The sequence below is a fragment of the Pinus tabuliformis genome, chromosome 3_2 (assembly GCF_031772625.1).
Source record: "Pinus tabuliformis cultivar Carrire ecotype Pingquan chromosome 3_2, CPIR1, whole genome shotgun sequence".
NCBI lineage: Eukaryota > Viridiplantae > Streptophyta > Pinopsida > Pinales > Pinaceae > Pinus > Pinus tabuliformis.
Window position 1 is genome coordinate 891,009,241 of NC_142302.1, and position 16,066 is coordinate 891,025,306.

Genomic DNA, 16,066 nt, shown 5'->3' on the forward strand with positions numbered 1-16,066 from the left:
CATTAACCAACTCTACTCCCCCTGAGATCATGCTACTTTAAATACAGATTGCTACTTAGAAGGTACCAATTGCACCAAAAAGTTGATACACATTGGACAAGGTACCAGGAAAACTCTTATATCTCATTCTCAAAAGATATGCCCATTTGCACAAAAAGGTTTCTCCACTTGAACCCAAGACTACCAATTGACATAAAGATACCAATTCAAGGTTAAGGGACATGCAAATCTTGTACCAATTGTGTTTCATGAACACAAGATTTCTAGGCATAATTAAACTCACAAATTAAATGAAATAAGGGTATTTCACCCAAGATACAAGCCTTTCATTTCTTGAGAAATATTTCTTCTTGAGGTTAATCATCATTGCATGCTACTGCTTACTAAAGAATCTCCCCCTGAGTCAATGCTCTCTAATCTCTTGCATTTGCTCCCTTGCATCTTTGTGGGGACTAATGCTGTGGACCTAACTTAACTGTGGGCCTCTTTTCATTCCACAGTTCTGCTGCAGCTTGTCTTCTTCTCTCATGACATACAATGTTGTTGTCTATTCCCCCTAAAACCATGCTGGATGCTCTTTCCTATTTCTGTTCCAATGTCAATACACTTGAAAAAAACAAATATATCACTGTAATTAGCAATGGGACTCAGTCATACCTTCATTGTTCAGATGCATCTCGTTTGTATGAGACTTTATGCCTGCATATGACTTATTCGACCTCCCTTGTGTTAGAAAAACAGAAAGGTAGTAAAGATTTTCTTGATCTTGATAATTACTTGTGATGTTTCTTATTATTACAATTCTTTAGATCTTCTTTCTTTAATTCATAAAGAAATTACCAAAAGTAGCAAAACATAAAACAATAGACACCAAATGTAGGCGCATGCCAGGGAAAAACCCCCCTCGAGGGGAAAACCTAGTCAAGATAATTCTTCCTTTCTATAGTATTATTTGAGACTCTTCACCCTAGACAAGACCAAAATTTCCATCCACACCAAGTCAGCCTCCCAAATCTTCAACCTCTTCCCAATAACTTCGACTATGTAGCAACTTACGACAACTGACAACTTCTGGAAATAGTGAAACTTGGAAGACTTCGATCTCCCAATCTAGGGCACGGAATAGAGAGAGAGACACACGAAATTTCGATTTTCCTCGTCTCCTTGGACTTCCCCAAACTCACATTCACTTCAACTTCCCGACAATAGACTTTGCACCTTTCCCAGCTACAAGAGAACTTCACACTTCTGCCCAACAACAAGAGATTTTCACACTTCTTCCAACTACAAGAGAATTCTAACTTGTTGAGAGAATGATACTCCAAATGAATTCGATGAGCTTCCTTTTATAGGCTTCTTGTGGGGTCAAATAGGGTCCTTAGGCTGACTTGATCTTCTTCTAGGCCACATGGTGCGGAGGTTACATAATTCATATTTGACTCAATACTTAACCTTTTTACATGATTCAAAAGCCCAAGAAGGGTCTCTATAAATGTATAATAACTCTATAGAATCAGAATAAATCCTTGAAGTCCTTAATGGGGACTTTGACCTAAAACATGGTGACCCAAGCATGAAACCCATGCTTTAATAAGTTACAATAATAATAATAATAATTATTATTATTTTCTTTATTCTTTTGACGAGTACATTACATGATGCCTCAAGTACATTATTGAAGACTGAACATAGTTACATTTTCCAACACCTTGAGGCCATTCTCTTCTTTTACTAAAGAGAAATAGAGGATCTTCTCCCCCTGAGAAGATCATCCTCCTTCTTCTTCCAAACTTTCAATGTCAGAGTTTCGACAAAAGCATTTCTTTCCAACTTCTTCTTTGCCCATGTTTGAGCTTTCTCTCGACTACGCATGGCTGGAGGGAACTTCTCCTTTATCTCCTATTTCTTTACCCAAATATTCTTGCTCCATTTATTCCTTACAGAGGGGTCCACCACAAGGGTAAGAGGATCATTCTTCTTGGTTTTCTTTTGATTTCTTCCTCCTCTTTTCAACTTGCTCTTTTGACATAGAGAACTGAAGACAAAATTGCATTCTTCTACTCCTCTATTTCTTCTTGTCTTCACACTGAGCTGCTACATTTTTGTGCATATGCTAAGAAGTGGGATTTTTCTCCCCATATCTACAACGTGCTTCCTCATGCCCAAAGTTGCTATAATTGTAGCATTCGATTTGGCTTAAGAATGGGGAAAAAAATTTCCATACCTTTCAACATTCTTTTCACGACCTCTACTGCTCCAATCATGCCTTATCCTAGCTACTTTTCCCATTCTTGGGTTGTTGCTACCCAACACGTCTTGTTTTCTTGCATCCCATCTACAGTATATGTATTTATGTCTAAGGTTATTGCGAGAAAAACAATACCCATAAAAGGGATTTTGAGAACTGAAGAAACCTTTACCTTGAGGGCTTTGTCCTTGAGGGGGAAAGGACCTCTATTGGTTCTTCATGTGCCTTCCATGGAAGATTGTGCTACTGTCTTGCACTCTTTTTCGTTGCTTCTTGGTTCTCTTTTGCTACTCTCATTGCTTTTGCTGCTTACCATTATGCTGCTACCTTTTATTATCTTGTTGTTGATGCTTTCCTTTCTGCCGCTGAAGTTCAACAACTTCTTTTATTTTGTTGTTAGAACCTCAAACTTCCTTTACTTGGGAAGTTGAACCTTCAACCTTCACAGTCTTGGAGCTTGGTTTTTCTTTGGAAACCAAACCAACTTTGATGAGAGGGGATCCTTGCTTATTGCACATCTCATTCAAAGCCTTTTTTCTCTCCTCAAGCTTCTGATATTGAGACAACACTTCACTTTCCCTTTCTAGGTAATGTCTCAACAAGACTACTTCATTTTGTAGTCTCTCACAATAAGCTTCTCCATCATTTAGCTGAATGGCTAACCTCCGATTCAATTTGGTAGCCTCTTCCTGTTGAGGATTTAGATCAACTATTATTTTGCCCAACTTCTCATTATGAAGCTCATACTCGTGCACCTACTTCTTTTTCTTGAGATTTGCTTTTGATAGCTCCTTGATCTCTTTTAGAGCAGAGATCAATTTCTTCCTAAAATAGATCCTTTCATCTAGATCCTTTTCTTCACTATCAGAGATGCTAGCTGAGCCACCATAGAGATCTAAACCCATCTCTTTGTCCATTGAATCTTCCATAGGTATGAGGAGTATTGCATATTCATCACTTCCAGTTATACCCCTATTCTCTTCATAGGATATACTCTCTTCTCCTTTAGAAGATCCCTCAATTTCTATTTCTACTAAAGTGGGTTTGTCTTCCTTACTAATAGATGCATGATTATCTCTATCCTTAATTGATTCAGATGAAAATCTAGATAATGAATGACCTATTTTTTTACATTTATCACAGAGCAATAACTTAAGTTCTAAGAAAACTGGCCTCTCTTCTGATTCTTCATCATCATCTCGAGAGTGATGAGCATTAACTTGAGCATTAAGAGGAGCATCTTCAATCTTCTCAGCATCTCTTTTCTGGGACGATTTTTTCGACTTGTTCCTTCTATTCTTCTCATTATTAGCAACCTTCATAGATTTAGGTTCATTTCTTGAGCAACAAGGTTCTTCGGCCTTCTCTTAAGCCACATTGTAATCTTACATACATTACAATTTGTTTAGCATTTACTTTCTTGTCTCATAGTGCCTTACTTCCTCAACATTTGGTTTAGATATCCCTTTCATGATGATTTCCTTGGATTCTGTATTAAACACATTCCTCTCTCCATATATCACAAACAACCAAATGTCTTCATTGACTACCATCAAGTAGGCTTCCATTATGATCTTCAAGAGCTCATATTCTGATCCATTAAAAAATGGAACTCCTTATGTTGTTAGCCAAACTTGATTAGCCATTGTTTCCCTTGGATCTTCCTTCTAGCAGTCATTCTATTCATGAAGGAACCTAGATATGATACCAATTGTTGGAAACAATGTTAATATTGGGGGGGGGGGGGTGAATCAGTATTAAGGCTAATTTTAACTTTAATGCCAATTTATTTTTCATTCAAACTTGGCACCATCCATATGAGAGCAGCCATTAACAAACCATAACAATATCCATATCAACCCATACAATCATACAATCATACACGTCATGAGTAACAAACACATGAGACAAGGAGGTTTTACGTGTAAACCCTTTCGGGAGAAAACCGTCAAATCTTGTTGTTATTATTGATGTAAAATAAGAGCACCTACTCTATTACATCAATTTGTTTGTGAGCCACCACTCACAGGAAGCACCAACTACCTTGTATTGTTTGCTAGCACTCACTAGTAGGAAGCACCAACTTCCTTCTTTTGTAGACACCTCATCAGCCTACCAAAAGTACCATCTGAAGCATCAACTTCATGGATTTTTTGCAAGCACCAACTTGTAGTTCCTTGGATTTATGTAAGCACCAACTTGCAGGAGGAACCAACCCCCAATCCTTCTCAGACACTTACTACAGATGAAAGCACCAACTTCTTGTATGCAGGCTCCAACCCACACTCAAAAATAAATCTTATTGCCCACTGTAATTGACAGCTTCTATGTTTATTTTCAGCGATGTTCTCCTCAGCAGCCTCTCCTCTACACATCCCATGCAACACTCTGTCCACACTGCAACATCATCCTTCTACTCTTGCCGCCCTGCTCTCAACAACATACATTCAACACTCTACTGTTTCTGCTCACTCTATGGCAACCCACTATTCTCATTCATCTTCTTTTAACATCATACACTCAACTCTCAACCTTCTTCTTCTGCTCTGGAACTTTCGGCCTTTTCTGTTCAGAGGCTCTTCTGATCCTGTCACACAACAACACAATCTCTTCTCTAAGGCCTCTTTCCTCTCCATGAGCACTCTCATCCTTTCTCTACAGAACATGCTCACTTGGCCTCACACAATAGCGCACACACATACAAAGCTCTCCACACAATTGTTACATAGCATTTTGTCACTATCCTTTTACTATCCATTCCTCGATCCTGGAGGACCTCTACAGTGACCCTCATGTGTTTTCCTATCATGAATAACATGTCTTTACATCCCTTTTCATCTGCAAAACATTTCCCTCTTACATCATTTCCCAAGAATATTCCTTCAAACTCAGTTTTCAAGACCGACGCTATCCCTTGGTTTCTTCCTTGCGCTGATTTGCAGAGTCTAACACTGAGGCTAGCGCCTATTGGTGCCTGTAATCCATCTATGAACCACGTCCATCCTCTTTTGGAAAGTTTTTAAAAATGGAGCCGAAGCTTCCAGGTCTAGAAGCTTTTTGAACGGAAGTATGGTAAATGGTTAGTCGAGATAGGGCCAAGAGAGATTATTTGGGTTCCTTTCCCCTATTAAAATGGAACAAACCAAAATGGATAAGACCTCTCCCACCATAAGAGGATCCATGTCCCCTCTCTCAAGCTATATAAACTTCTCCTTTTCCAACCTCATCTAGCTAATGAAAGGTTTGGAATAATCTGCAAAATATTGATAGCCAAAACAAATCTTGATAGCCTTAGCCTTCTAGTTTGTGCTTGTGAAGGGAGAATAAGTTTATGGTTTGTTTGGTTTGGAGCAAAGAGGAAGAAGCCTTGAAATCCCATTGTTTGAGGTGAATCATGAGATGCTAACAATGGTGCTGGAACCCGGACACGTCGAAGGAAACTTGCAACGCTAAGGAGAAGGTTGTACTTTCCTTTTTGTCATAATAATACAACTGATATTTTGTTTCATATATCAATTGCATATGTTGTTTGGTAGCTTAAGACTCCTTAGCCTCTTAAGTAGGTTGAATCTATTGTATGCTATCATGTGTGCTTTTGTTTCTTGTTTATTTGTTTCAGGTGCTTGATTGACATTAAGGAGCTGATCGCTGGAGCAAAGACACAAGGATTTCATCAAACAAGGATTAGCGATACAAGAGGTAGGATCCTAACCATTCTCAATCTAAGGGAACTTACATCAGATTGTCTTGTTTGTGGCTAGACCCTCTTCCGTGGGCTAGAGGGATTGTCTTTGTCTGTAGAGAGAATCTTCCTACTCCACAAATTGGTGACTCCGCTGGGGAGCCATCCCTCTCGTTGGGTTGTTTTTCATTTCATGATTTGTGATGACTTTTCTCATATCACTCTTTCTCTTTTGTAATTTGTCCTTTCTGTCAACCACTGCTTTGATTCTTGAATTTAGAGTGATAGGTCTCATTTTGGTTTGTGGAAATTTTTCGTTTTTCTTTGAAATCACTGATAAACACTTTTTATTTTCTAACAGCAGCACTGACCAGCGCGAGTTCCTCTTGAACAGTCACACCATAGCCCCTTAGGGCGCTTGTTGCTAGTTAGACAGTCGCCCCGATGCCTGTAGGTTAAAATCAGGGTTTCTCTTAAATCATTGCCAGTGTGTCTTGTCCTCATAGTTTCTGTTTCTTGGCTTGTTTGCCTTTATTCTCCTGGCTAGAATGCTTTGTTAGCTTGATTTGTTTGCTTGATTGGTTTGAGATTGCATCACTTGATTTTTTGACTTTTTGGATGGTTTGTATTCTTAGGGCATCTTGGTCATTGTCCATTCATTTGCTTATATGCTCATCAAATCTAGTTTGTGATTTGTTACTTCATGCATTTCATGCTTTAGCCCTTGCGTCTATTTTGCTTTGTTTTCAATTGAACAAGTGAAAAAAGTTTCGTCTGCTCTTCTCTTGTTGAATGTCACTTTTCTGAGCATAGATTACATTGCTCAGTTTGTTTCGATTGAATCTTTGCATATTGGTTTGGAAGGAGTTCTTTTATCGTGCTTTGCATATGATTGATGTTTACATGTTTGAAAATTTTCATTGAAATGTTTGTGTAAAAGATTCATTTTAGCATTCCATTGAAGAAAACACATCATTCTAGTTTGTTTAATTGATATGTTACATTAAGTAGCATCATTGAAAGCTAGAATTACATCATCATGGACATTTGAAACGAAATGAACTTCTTTTACTATTAAAAGGACTAGTTGAAGTGCATCTGATAGGAAGAGTAGGAAGTGGAATGAACTTTGATTGTTTTGTTTTGAAAAGCGAAGTAGTGAAGAGTCATCTTACTTTCAGTTGCTTGTTTGTTGCATTAATTGTTCTCTTCTCTACATTAGTGTAAGCATTCATCGAATTGAAAGGGCTTTGTCTCATATAGCTACACATACGAGTTTTTCAGATGACTTTGATAGGGCCTAAAAACTAAGACTTAATTTCAAGATAAACCTTTAAAATATATTCAATTAACCTAAGGTGCATTTGAAACTAAACACTCACATTTATAGGTCTGGGCTAGAGACATGTTCTGATGTCTTTAAACCTAGCAGTTGTCGTTCGCTTCGGCATTAGACAATGCTAGTATGGACTTGTGCTCCCCGTACCGTCGCATATATGAAGGGAGACCCCACTAGGTTTGCAATCCTTTATCCTTATGAAGCTGAGTCTGCCGCCTTGTAAATGTGATACACCGAGCACAACATTCGGGGAGATCGCCTGCTCGTACTTTTCAGTTCGCTGGGAGGTATTCTCCAGTTCACGTTTACCCGGTAATCCCTTTTGCCTAGATTGTCCTGAGCAGTCATTTTGGTCTTTTTGACTCTTTAAATTTAAAAGATCATCGATCACTTGCCCTTTTGAGCTCGTTAAATCTGAAAGCGACTAGAGTCACCTTTCGTCCTTTTCTTGATTCTTAAAATATGAAAAGGCAAAGTTTTGTTTTAGTGTCTTAAGATTAATTGCCCACGAAATATTCCTGGTTAAAGTTATCTTCCTTAGTGATTCTTTAGGGTTGATTCCAATGGAAACATTTCCAGAGTCTACCTGTCAAGGATTCCCCTTGGATGGGAATCCTCGTCCTTTTCCTTCTTTTGGAAATGTTGGTGCTCCTTATATGGCAACGTTGTCCCTCCCTAGGTTAACCGTTGGTTTACCTATCTGGTTATTCGACCTCGGTGGCCTTGAGTGTCCCAACTCTTGTCCTACCATCTCCTTCATTTGAAACATATCACGTTGATTCTAAGGTTGACCTCTCACCTTCTTCCCCTATTTCTTCATCTTCCTCTTCTAATTCACCTAGTGAAAGTTTGAAATCCAGTAATCGGGAGGCTAAGAAGAAGAAGAAGAAGAAGTCAGATAAGCGAGAAGCCAACCGTGTAGCTATTGCTCCAAATGCACTTCCCATCGATAAAACTTTCGATCCTTTACGGAAGGAAAAATTCCTTTGCAAACTATGTAAGGGTGACCATCTCCTTTGAGACTGTCCTGGTATTCCCAACATCTTAGAGGTATGGCCTCAAAATCTGGATCGACCATCCCCATCGACCTCTAGAGATCATGTCGATGCTACGCCCTCGGCTAGTGATGGTAAGAAGAAGGGAAATATTAAATTCACCTGTAGGTTATGCGAAGGAGAGCATCTTCTTCACCTTTGTCCTCTTATGGATAAAGCGTCCAAATTTTTGGAAAACCTAACAAATCCTTTAGTCCAACTCCCTATTGGTTATCAGAGACTTTCTTCTGACCCTCTCCTAGTTGGTAAAGAGATTGGTTTGGATTCATCTCTTTCCCATCTTTCTCTTCCTAAGCATGACTGTCTTGTGTATGTTCCTGACCAAACATTGGTCGAAAAGAGTGTCGACTTGGCTTTGCCTTCAGTTGTTCACTCTGTTCCCAAAGAGAGTAGTGATCATACTGCTCATGTTCTTCTCGTCTCTTCAGATTCTCATAAACTAGAGAGTGACCCTCCCATTCCTGTTGTTCAGGAGAATCCTTCTCCCATTCCTGTAGAGCATCGGGGGAATCATATGATACCCCCACCAAGTACTTCTGTTGTTTCTTTTGATTGGAGCCGATTTACTGCTTTCCACCTTCCATCTTATGTGCCTTTCGAGATTACAATAGAAGCCTATAATATGGTAGTATATGGCACTATACTAGATGAAGGCGCATCTGTTAGCATCATGTCTTATACTACTTGGCAAGCTTTCGATTCCCCACAACTTGTGCCTGTCACCTAGAATTTGTTGGCTTTCAACAGAGGAGCCAGTCAGCCCTTAGGGATCCTTCTTAAGTTCCCTATTACTTTGGGAGGAAAAACCGTCTATATAGATGTGATGGTAGTCCAAGGCCCCTTAGACTTCGATTTCTCCTTGGACGCGACTATGTTTATGTCATGGGAGCTCTTGTTTCTTCGATTTTCCATGTGGTTTGTTTTCCACACGAAGGGAGAATAATGAACATTGATCAATTGTCGTTCATTGGTCACCAGGTGCCTCCTTTGCAACCATCATCCCCTATTGATTCTTGTCTGCAAGCAGTACCTTCCTCGCCATAGGTCAATTATGTGGCTACCCATTTTGTCTCCACATCTGCTGATGATCACATAGATGGTATAGTACATTATGTATTGGGGGCATTGGAACCCGATCTGTCATTGGTACTAGTTGACATGTATTCCTCCCAGAGTGTGGTTCTCCCGTCTAGTGAGGAACTCTTGGGAGCCATGTTCTCGTATGATCCATAAACAAAGTACCATAGCATAGTTCCTTGTCTTGTGTTAATCTCGTTAAAAAAAATGAAACAAGGGGTGTAAGCATAGTTCCTTATCTTGTGTCAAGCTCGTTAAAAAATGAATCAAGGAGTCTGAGGATAGTTTGCTCTTGTATCAAGCTCATTAAAAAATAAATAAATTTCCAAGGAGAGTTCTTTCACTATGTCAACCTCGTTAAAAAAAATGAAACAACTCCCTTTTCTAGATCGAGTCTTTGATTAAGATCTCGTAAAATCCCAGTCAAGTTTTTTCTAGATCTTAAAAGGGAACCTTCATTCCATCCACCTAGCTGAATGAAATGAAGCTTGGGGGGCATGTACCTTCATGAGTCATGCTAGGGGCACCTTTTCCTCATCATGAGTTCAGGTTTTTCTCGCCTCCTTTCATACGACTGTTTCGCCAAGTCTCTACCATTTCCCTATTATTGCAATGGGGTTTCCATCTTATGACTTGTAACCCTCACTCACCTGGGGGACATGGGGGCACAACCTTTTATGAGTTTTACTCTATTATTTGGCTGAGTTGATGCTTACACATCATGTCAACGGTAAAATTCCGGTTGGGTGATTACCCGAGTCGGGAAATGGGCTGTACCTCAAAAAATATTATGCATGAGTCATCCCGCATGGTTACTTATGTAGATAAGTGTGTTATTAATTTTTGTGCAATTTGGTTTGGTGTGCTTTTTCAAGCAGCTTTCCTACTTATTATGTCTTCACTTGCTTTGCAGATGTCCGTGACTCCTTATGTCGGTTTCGCTGATGGTGCTTGCTGTAGTACCCAAAATCTATCATCCGCGACATGGGCTATTTATGACCCTCATGGTGAGTTGATTGATATTTAAGGTATTTGTTTGGGTCAAACAACTAATAATATTGCTGAATATAGTGTAGTTCTCGAACTCTTGTCAGAAGCTATTTCTCTTGACATTCGAGAAATGGTTGTAAACCTTGATTCACAACTTCTTGTTCTTCATCTCAATGGGAAATATTCTGTCAGAAACCCTCAATTATTGAGAATGTATTTGTGTATTCATCTATTGGAAATAAATTTTGATTATATCACATATCATCACATTCCTAGGCATATGAATACATTAACAGATGCATTGGCTAATTATGTTTTAGACAGACATTTACACAATATGTGAAAAAACATTGTATCATAGTAAACAAGAAATATAACATATATATGTCGATAATGTTTGAGTGTAATACATCAAAATCAAAAAAATAATATATGTGTTCCAAGTACATCCGTGGCTCACAGGCCTCAAAATTGTAAATGCTTACTACGGACTACTCTGCATGATGTTCATGATAGCATGTTATTGCTCGTACTACACGACCCAGTAATTGATGGATCCGATTCGACACTCCCACCGTGTGTTGTTGATGATGGATGTCCTCGATCTGTGTATACTCTAGAATCCCTCTCGTCAGGCCCTCTAGATTTCGAGCAATCTCCTCTTCGTTGTCAACTCTTTCTTGGTAAGGAGCGACCTCGAATTACCGAGCCACGCGCCTAGCTATTGGGGACATCCCTGCTGGTATCTCTAGTTCAACATCTGCAATTACAAAGTCAAGGTGTCACGAATACATAAATGAAAAAACAATAAAATGCCAAAAACAAAATTGTTTTGCTCACCTCCATCATCGAAGTCCTCTCCCTTTGGGAGTGGTATGTCAGGATCACCACAGAAGTCAATCTCGATGTACGACCAATCCTCCACGATGATTAGCTGTCATATAAACCACATAAAGAAGGTGGGCTTGTAAGACATATGCTGGCCCCCTCTAGATATGGGCATCATCTCACTCCACCGTACCATCCTTGGATCTCGTGGTACCCGGGGGTCATCTCCACTATTTAATAATGGAACAATGAGATTTATTCCAGGAAGAAGGTTATTAGGATGGAGCCATATCCAAATTGCCTCAAATTACATGCTTTGCATTTGGATAGCTGCCGCTTCATGTTTACCTTCATTGCTTCTGCCTAGTTGAAGACAGTGGGCGAAATACAGTCCATAGCATATTGGAAGCGAGATTTGTTGAACTCATGTAGTGCTTGAGCCCCAGCTACTCGGTTGATGGTCAAAAGTATCACCTTCAATACAAGATCATTTATGGTCATGATATCGATCTTGCTGCTTGTAGGTTTCAGAGCTCCTGAGAAATGTTGGGTAAGAAACATGTTTACGCTGGCCCCAGTAGGTCTGCTTCCATAAAGTTGGACTGGTTCCCCTCTGCGAGATAGTTCAGTAATGAAATAAATGTCTGAAGTCTCAAAATCCAGCTCTTGGTCATGGATCACAAATACCTCCCGTCTGATATCCCATAGACTGATAAGGTATTATAGTAGCTTAGGTTGTGTTAGACTCCGTCTTGTCAGCCCGCCGCAATCAAATTCACCAAGGTTCATTTCCCGTCACTGGCAGTCATTAAATGCCATTTTGATCAGAGGAGTCATTTTATGTCTTAAGTCCAGGGTTTTGTCTGTAGAAGTGTGAAATAATGCAGTAAGTTTTTCAGGAATGTCATCGTCAATAATGTGAGATTGATTCTTCTTCAAAACCCTATTTTGAAGAAGAAATCATTAAATGTGTTTTTTAGAATATGTAATTTGTCAAAATGTTTCAAAATTCTCCAGCTCTTCAAATGGTAGCAGCTTCTGCAGCTCCTATCCCTGCAAAAGCACAAACAGAAAGAACATCATCAGCAATCAGAGGCAAAGCAAAATAAAGTTGAAAAGAAACATCAAAGTTTCAAATATTGCAAAGAGGGTTCTAGATCGAAGATCAAAATCTATCATACATAATATATTTCCACAATTGTCAATTCATTTGCATCCAGAAAATTCAAGTGAAAGAACGAATTAGTGAGTTGGAGAAACATTTCTTGTGATGGCTTCAGCTGCTGGGAGTGAGCAACAACAAAGCGTTTTAACTTGGTTACTTGAACCTTTAAAGGAACAGTGGATTAAAAAAGAGTTGCAAGATATCTTGGGTTTGGTGAATCTTTTAATTAGAGGCCCAAATACACCAGAGAATGAACTAATGTGGCATATTTTCCACAGAGTCACCATTTTTGAGAGAGCCCTTAAAAGGAGTGGTAGTAAAAAGGCTTCAGTCTCCACCTCTCAAAATGGTTCTGCATTCACTTTTGATGTTGGTTCTTCTCATCCTATGGTTTCTCGCTTATCATGGATGCTGCCTCCTCTCTTCAAGTTGCTTTGCTGTATACATTCACTTTGGTTGCAACCAATAGTTCAAGAATTGCCAAAAGAGGTGCGCGCTACCCATACAAGGTGTGCGCTACGCACTGGGCCTCACTGGCCAGTGTAAAAAAACAAAGGCGCTACGCACACAGGTGTGCGCTACGCGTTGGGTTCGGGCGCTATGCACTCAGTCGAGCCCATAAACTTTTGTTTTGCGCCCAGTTTCGTATCAAATCGGCTCCATCGACTTGCAATTTGCATACATGCCAGTGAAGGCAATATAGATGATTCACATGGTCCAGTGAGCTTGACAAACATTGCAACGCACAAATCTACTCTATGATTGGACCCTCGCCTTCACTAATCTCTGCGTTTACATTTTAATTGTTGAAAGTCTCGGACTTGGACCTGTACAGAGAATATTTGCTGGAACTGTGAAAGTCTATACTTAGGATATCTCCTTTTGCACGTGGCTGGATGGCACTATATTTAAAAGAAATGCGATCGATCTTCAAGGCAAGGTTTTCGATTGAAGGTGTTTTCATTTAAAAATGGTTTTGTTTCAAATGGTAAATGTAGCGTGGCAGTCAAAGCCAAATTGAGGTACAGATAACTATCCCAGCAAAGCAAATCGAATTGGTTAGTCTATTTTGGGTTTTCAGTTGCAGTTCAGAAAGTTCAGCTACAGGTTCTGCCAATTCATTTGTTATCAACGAATAAATTGTAACGCTAGGAAATTTGTTATCGAGGTGCTAGGGGACATGGAAGAAGTGATTGGTGTTGTAGTGGGCCAAACAAAGATCAGGCATCTCGCGCTCAGTTTGTTTCAATTTACACAGGTGCAATGCAAGAACAAGATTGGTGTCAAATTCATTTTCCAGAGGTGGAAGATTTGGCGTTATTCTTTTCCGCAAATCAATACTGTCTTCCAACATTTTTACATAGGATGCCAAAACTGAAAGTTCTTCACTTCCATGCGTGCAAATATTAGTGGGCTGCCAAGATTTTCTTCGCCTTAGTCAAATGGGTCATATATTTGGGGGAAACCGAATTATTTTAAATCATATCTATATCCTGGCCAGGACTCTTTGCAACGTGTAATCATTTATGGTAACATGGATGAAAGCGCCCTAAAGTTACAAAGGATGTTAATTATTAAAAAATTTGGTTGTATTCAAATGGTAAAGGAAAAGTAAAAACCCAAATTAAACGCAGACTACCCACTACAACAGAAGAATAGGATTAGGCAGTCTATTTATGACTTCAGTTAGTAATTCATAGGGTCTACGCTCCAGGTTTGGTTTTCATTGGTCATTAGAAATTCTCAGCTGGAATAATGTAACGCTTTTCTATCTTTAGAGCAGATGGATGATCCTTTTTCTATCTTCATGGCTTCAGTTGAAACAACGCCCTTGTTTTTGGGTCGATCTGTTTTCTCCTAGCTGAGTTTTATATATTGTATTGAAAAACATTTGTGGAGGAGAGTTCTGAGAGCTAGTGGAGGAAAAAGACAAAGCTTTATTGTACAGGTTTTTGACAGGGATTTAATGGCAAAATACAACTCTGACTCCTGAGATTCTTGTGGTGTGGATTTAGCATTTTGTCTTTTCTTATGTTTCATATGTGGCTTGTAATGTTTTACATTTCATTTCATAATCATTTTCTGTTGAATACTTTTAAATGAGAAAGGCAGAATCCAGTTTACTGCCCTGCCTTGGGAGGTATTCATTTTCTATGTTTTCTTCAGTTTGATAAGGATTCAACTATTGCCCTTGTCAACCTCGCATCGGTCTTTCACTACATATAATTCCAATTTGATTGTTAAACTTCATGCTTATCTTGCCTCAGGAGATAATCTGTGTTTTTCATTTAATCTCTGCTCTTGCTATCTTCGCCCCATGCAGCCCAGAAAACCCAATCATTTATAAAAAACCCTTTTCTATCAATTTACTAGCCTAAAATCAGTTTCGAGTTTGAAGTCATCTCGCATCCTATTGCTCATTTTCTCGAGATCGACTGGAGAGAACCCTCTCCTGTCCTCGTAGGGCTAGCTACGAGGCTGAGCTTGGTTTGATGTGGCCTTGAGTTTTGCCTTCCTCAGCCTGAGGCAGATTTGAGCGCTAACATAGTGGCGACCATACTGGGGAGATGGTTTGCTGTTGATGTGACATTCGACTTGTAGATTGTTTTTCTCCAGTACATGAAATCAAGTTGCAGATCTGATGCTGATGGTGGACAACAGTCGAACACATATGAAGGCTGAGACATTCACCTGGCAACTCCAACTCGATCCAGACATTCCAGTGCTCGCTGATCCATTTATGAAATGGTAGGGTATGTGGAAAACCCTGCACTGTGTGAAGCTGTAAAAGAAGTAAGAAATCAATTAGCAGATTTTGAAATTAATGAAGTTTTTTTCAATGCCTTGCTTCAATGTTTGAAATATTCGAAGCTACCTCTTGAAGCTAAAACTGGTGTCTGTGAGTTAGTTTTTGAAAGAATTGAGAAGGAAATTCAGTATTTGAATGAGCAGATCCAGTCATATGATTTCCGAGACCCTAAAACATTCTTGGAAACTTTTCCTCCTTCGAAACAAGAAATAATAGAGTTGCCTACAGATTTTTGCATTGACAGTGTGCAACTGGAGGTATGTATTGCAGAATTGGGGCAGCAAACGGAGTCTGGCTTTCGCGATCCTATTGCGATGTACATGGAAATGTTTTTCAGTTTGATTGACAAATCAGGCTGTCTTTTACGTGACCAGGCTCGTTACGTGCATGTAGAGCTGCCAGCAATTGCATCTGTGATCTGGTTGAAGCATTCTCAAGCGGCATCATTTTCAGGTTTACTTGAATGGTTAATCTGGCATTTCACTATTACCTGATCTATTGTTTGTACAACAGATTAGGGTAGATTTTGTAAATAAATAAGCAGCTAAAAGGCAACATTTTTGTTCCAGTTTCATTACAGTTTAGTTAGAAGTTTGCCGAGTCAGTTTTTCAATCATTTCAGTCAGTTTCCAGTGAATAAATTAATCGTGTCGTTTCTTTGCAATAATGACTCCATAGCCCAATGGATGGAGGCACTTTCTGCTCTCCCAAAGATCTGCAGTTCTTGGCACCTCCAAGAAGCAGCAGCTGCCATCCCCATTGGAGCCAATGTTAGACTCCGTCTTGTCAGCCCGCTGCAGTCAAATTCACCAAGGTTCATTTCCCGTCACTGGCAGTCATTAAATGCCATTTTGATCAGAGGAGTCATTTTAT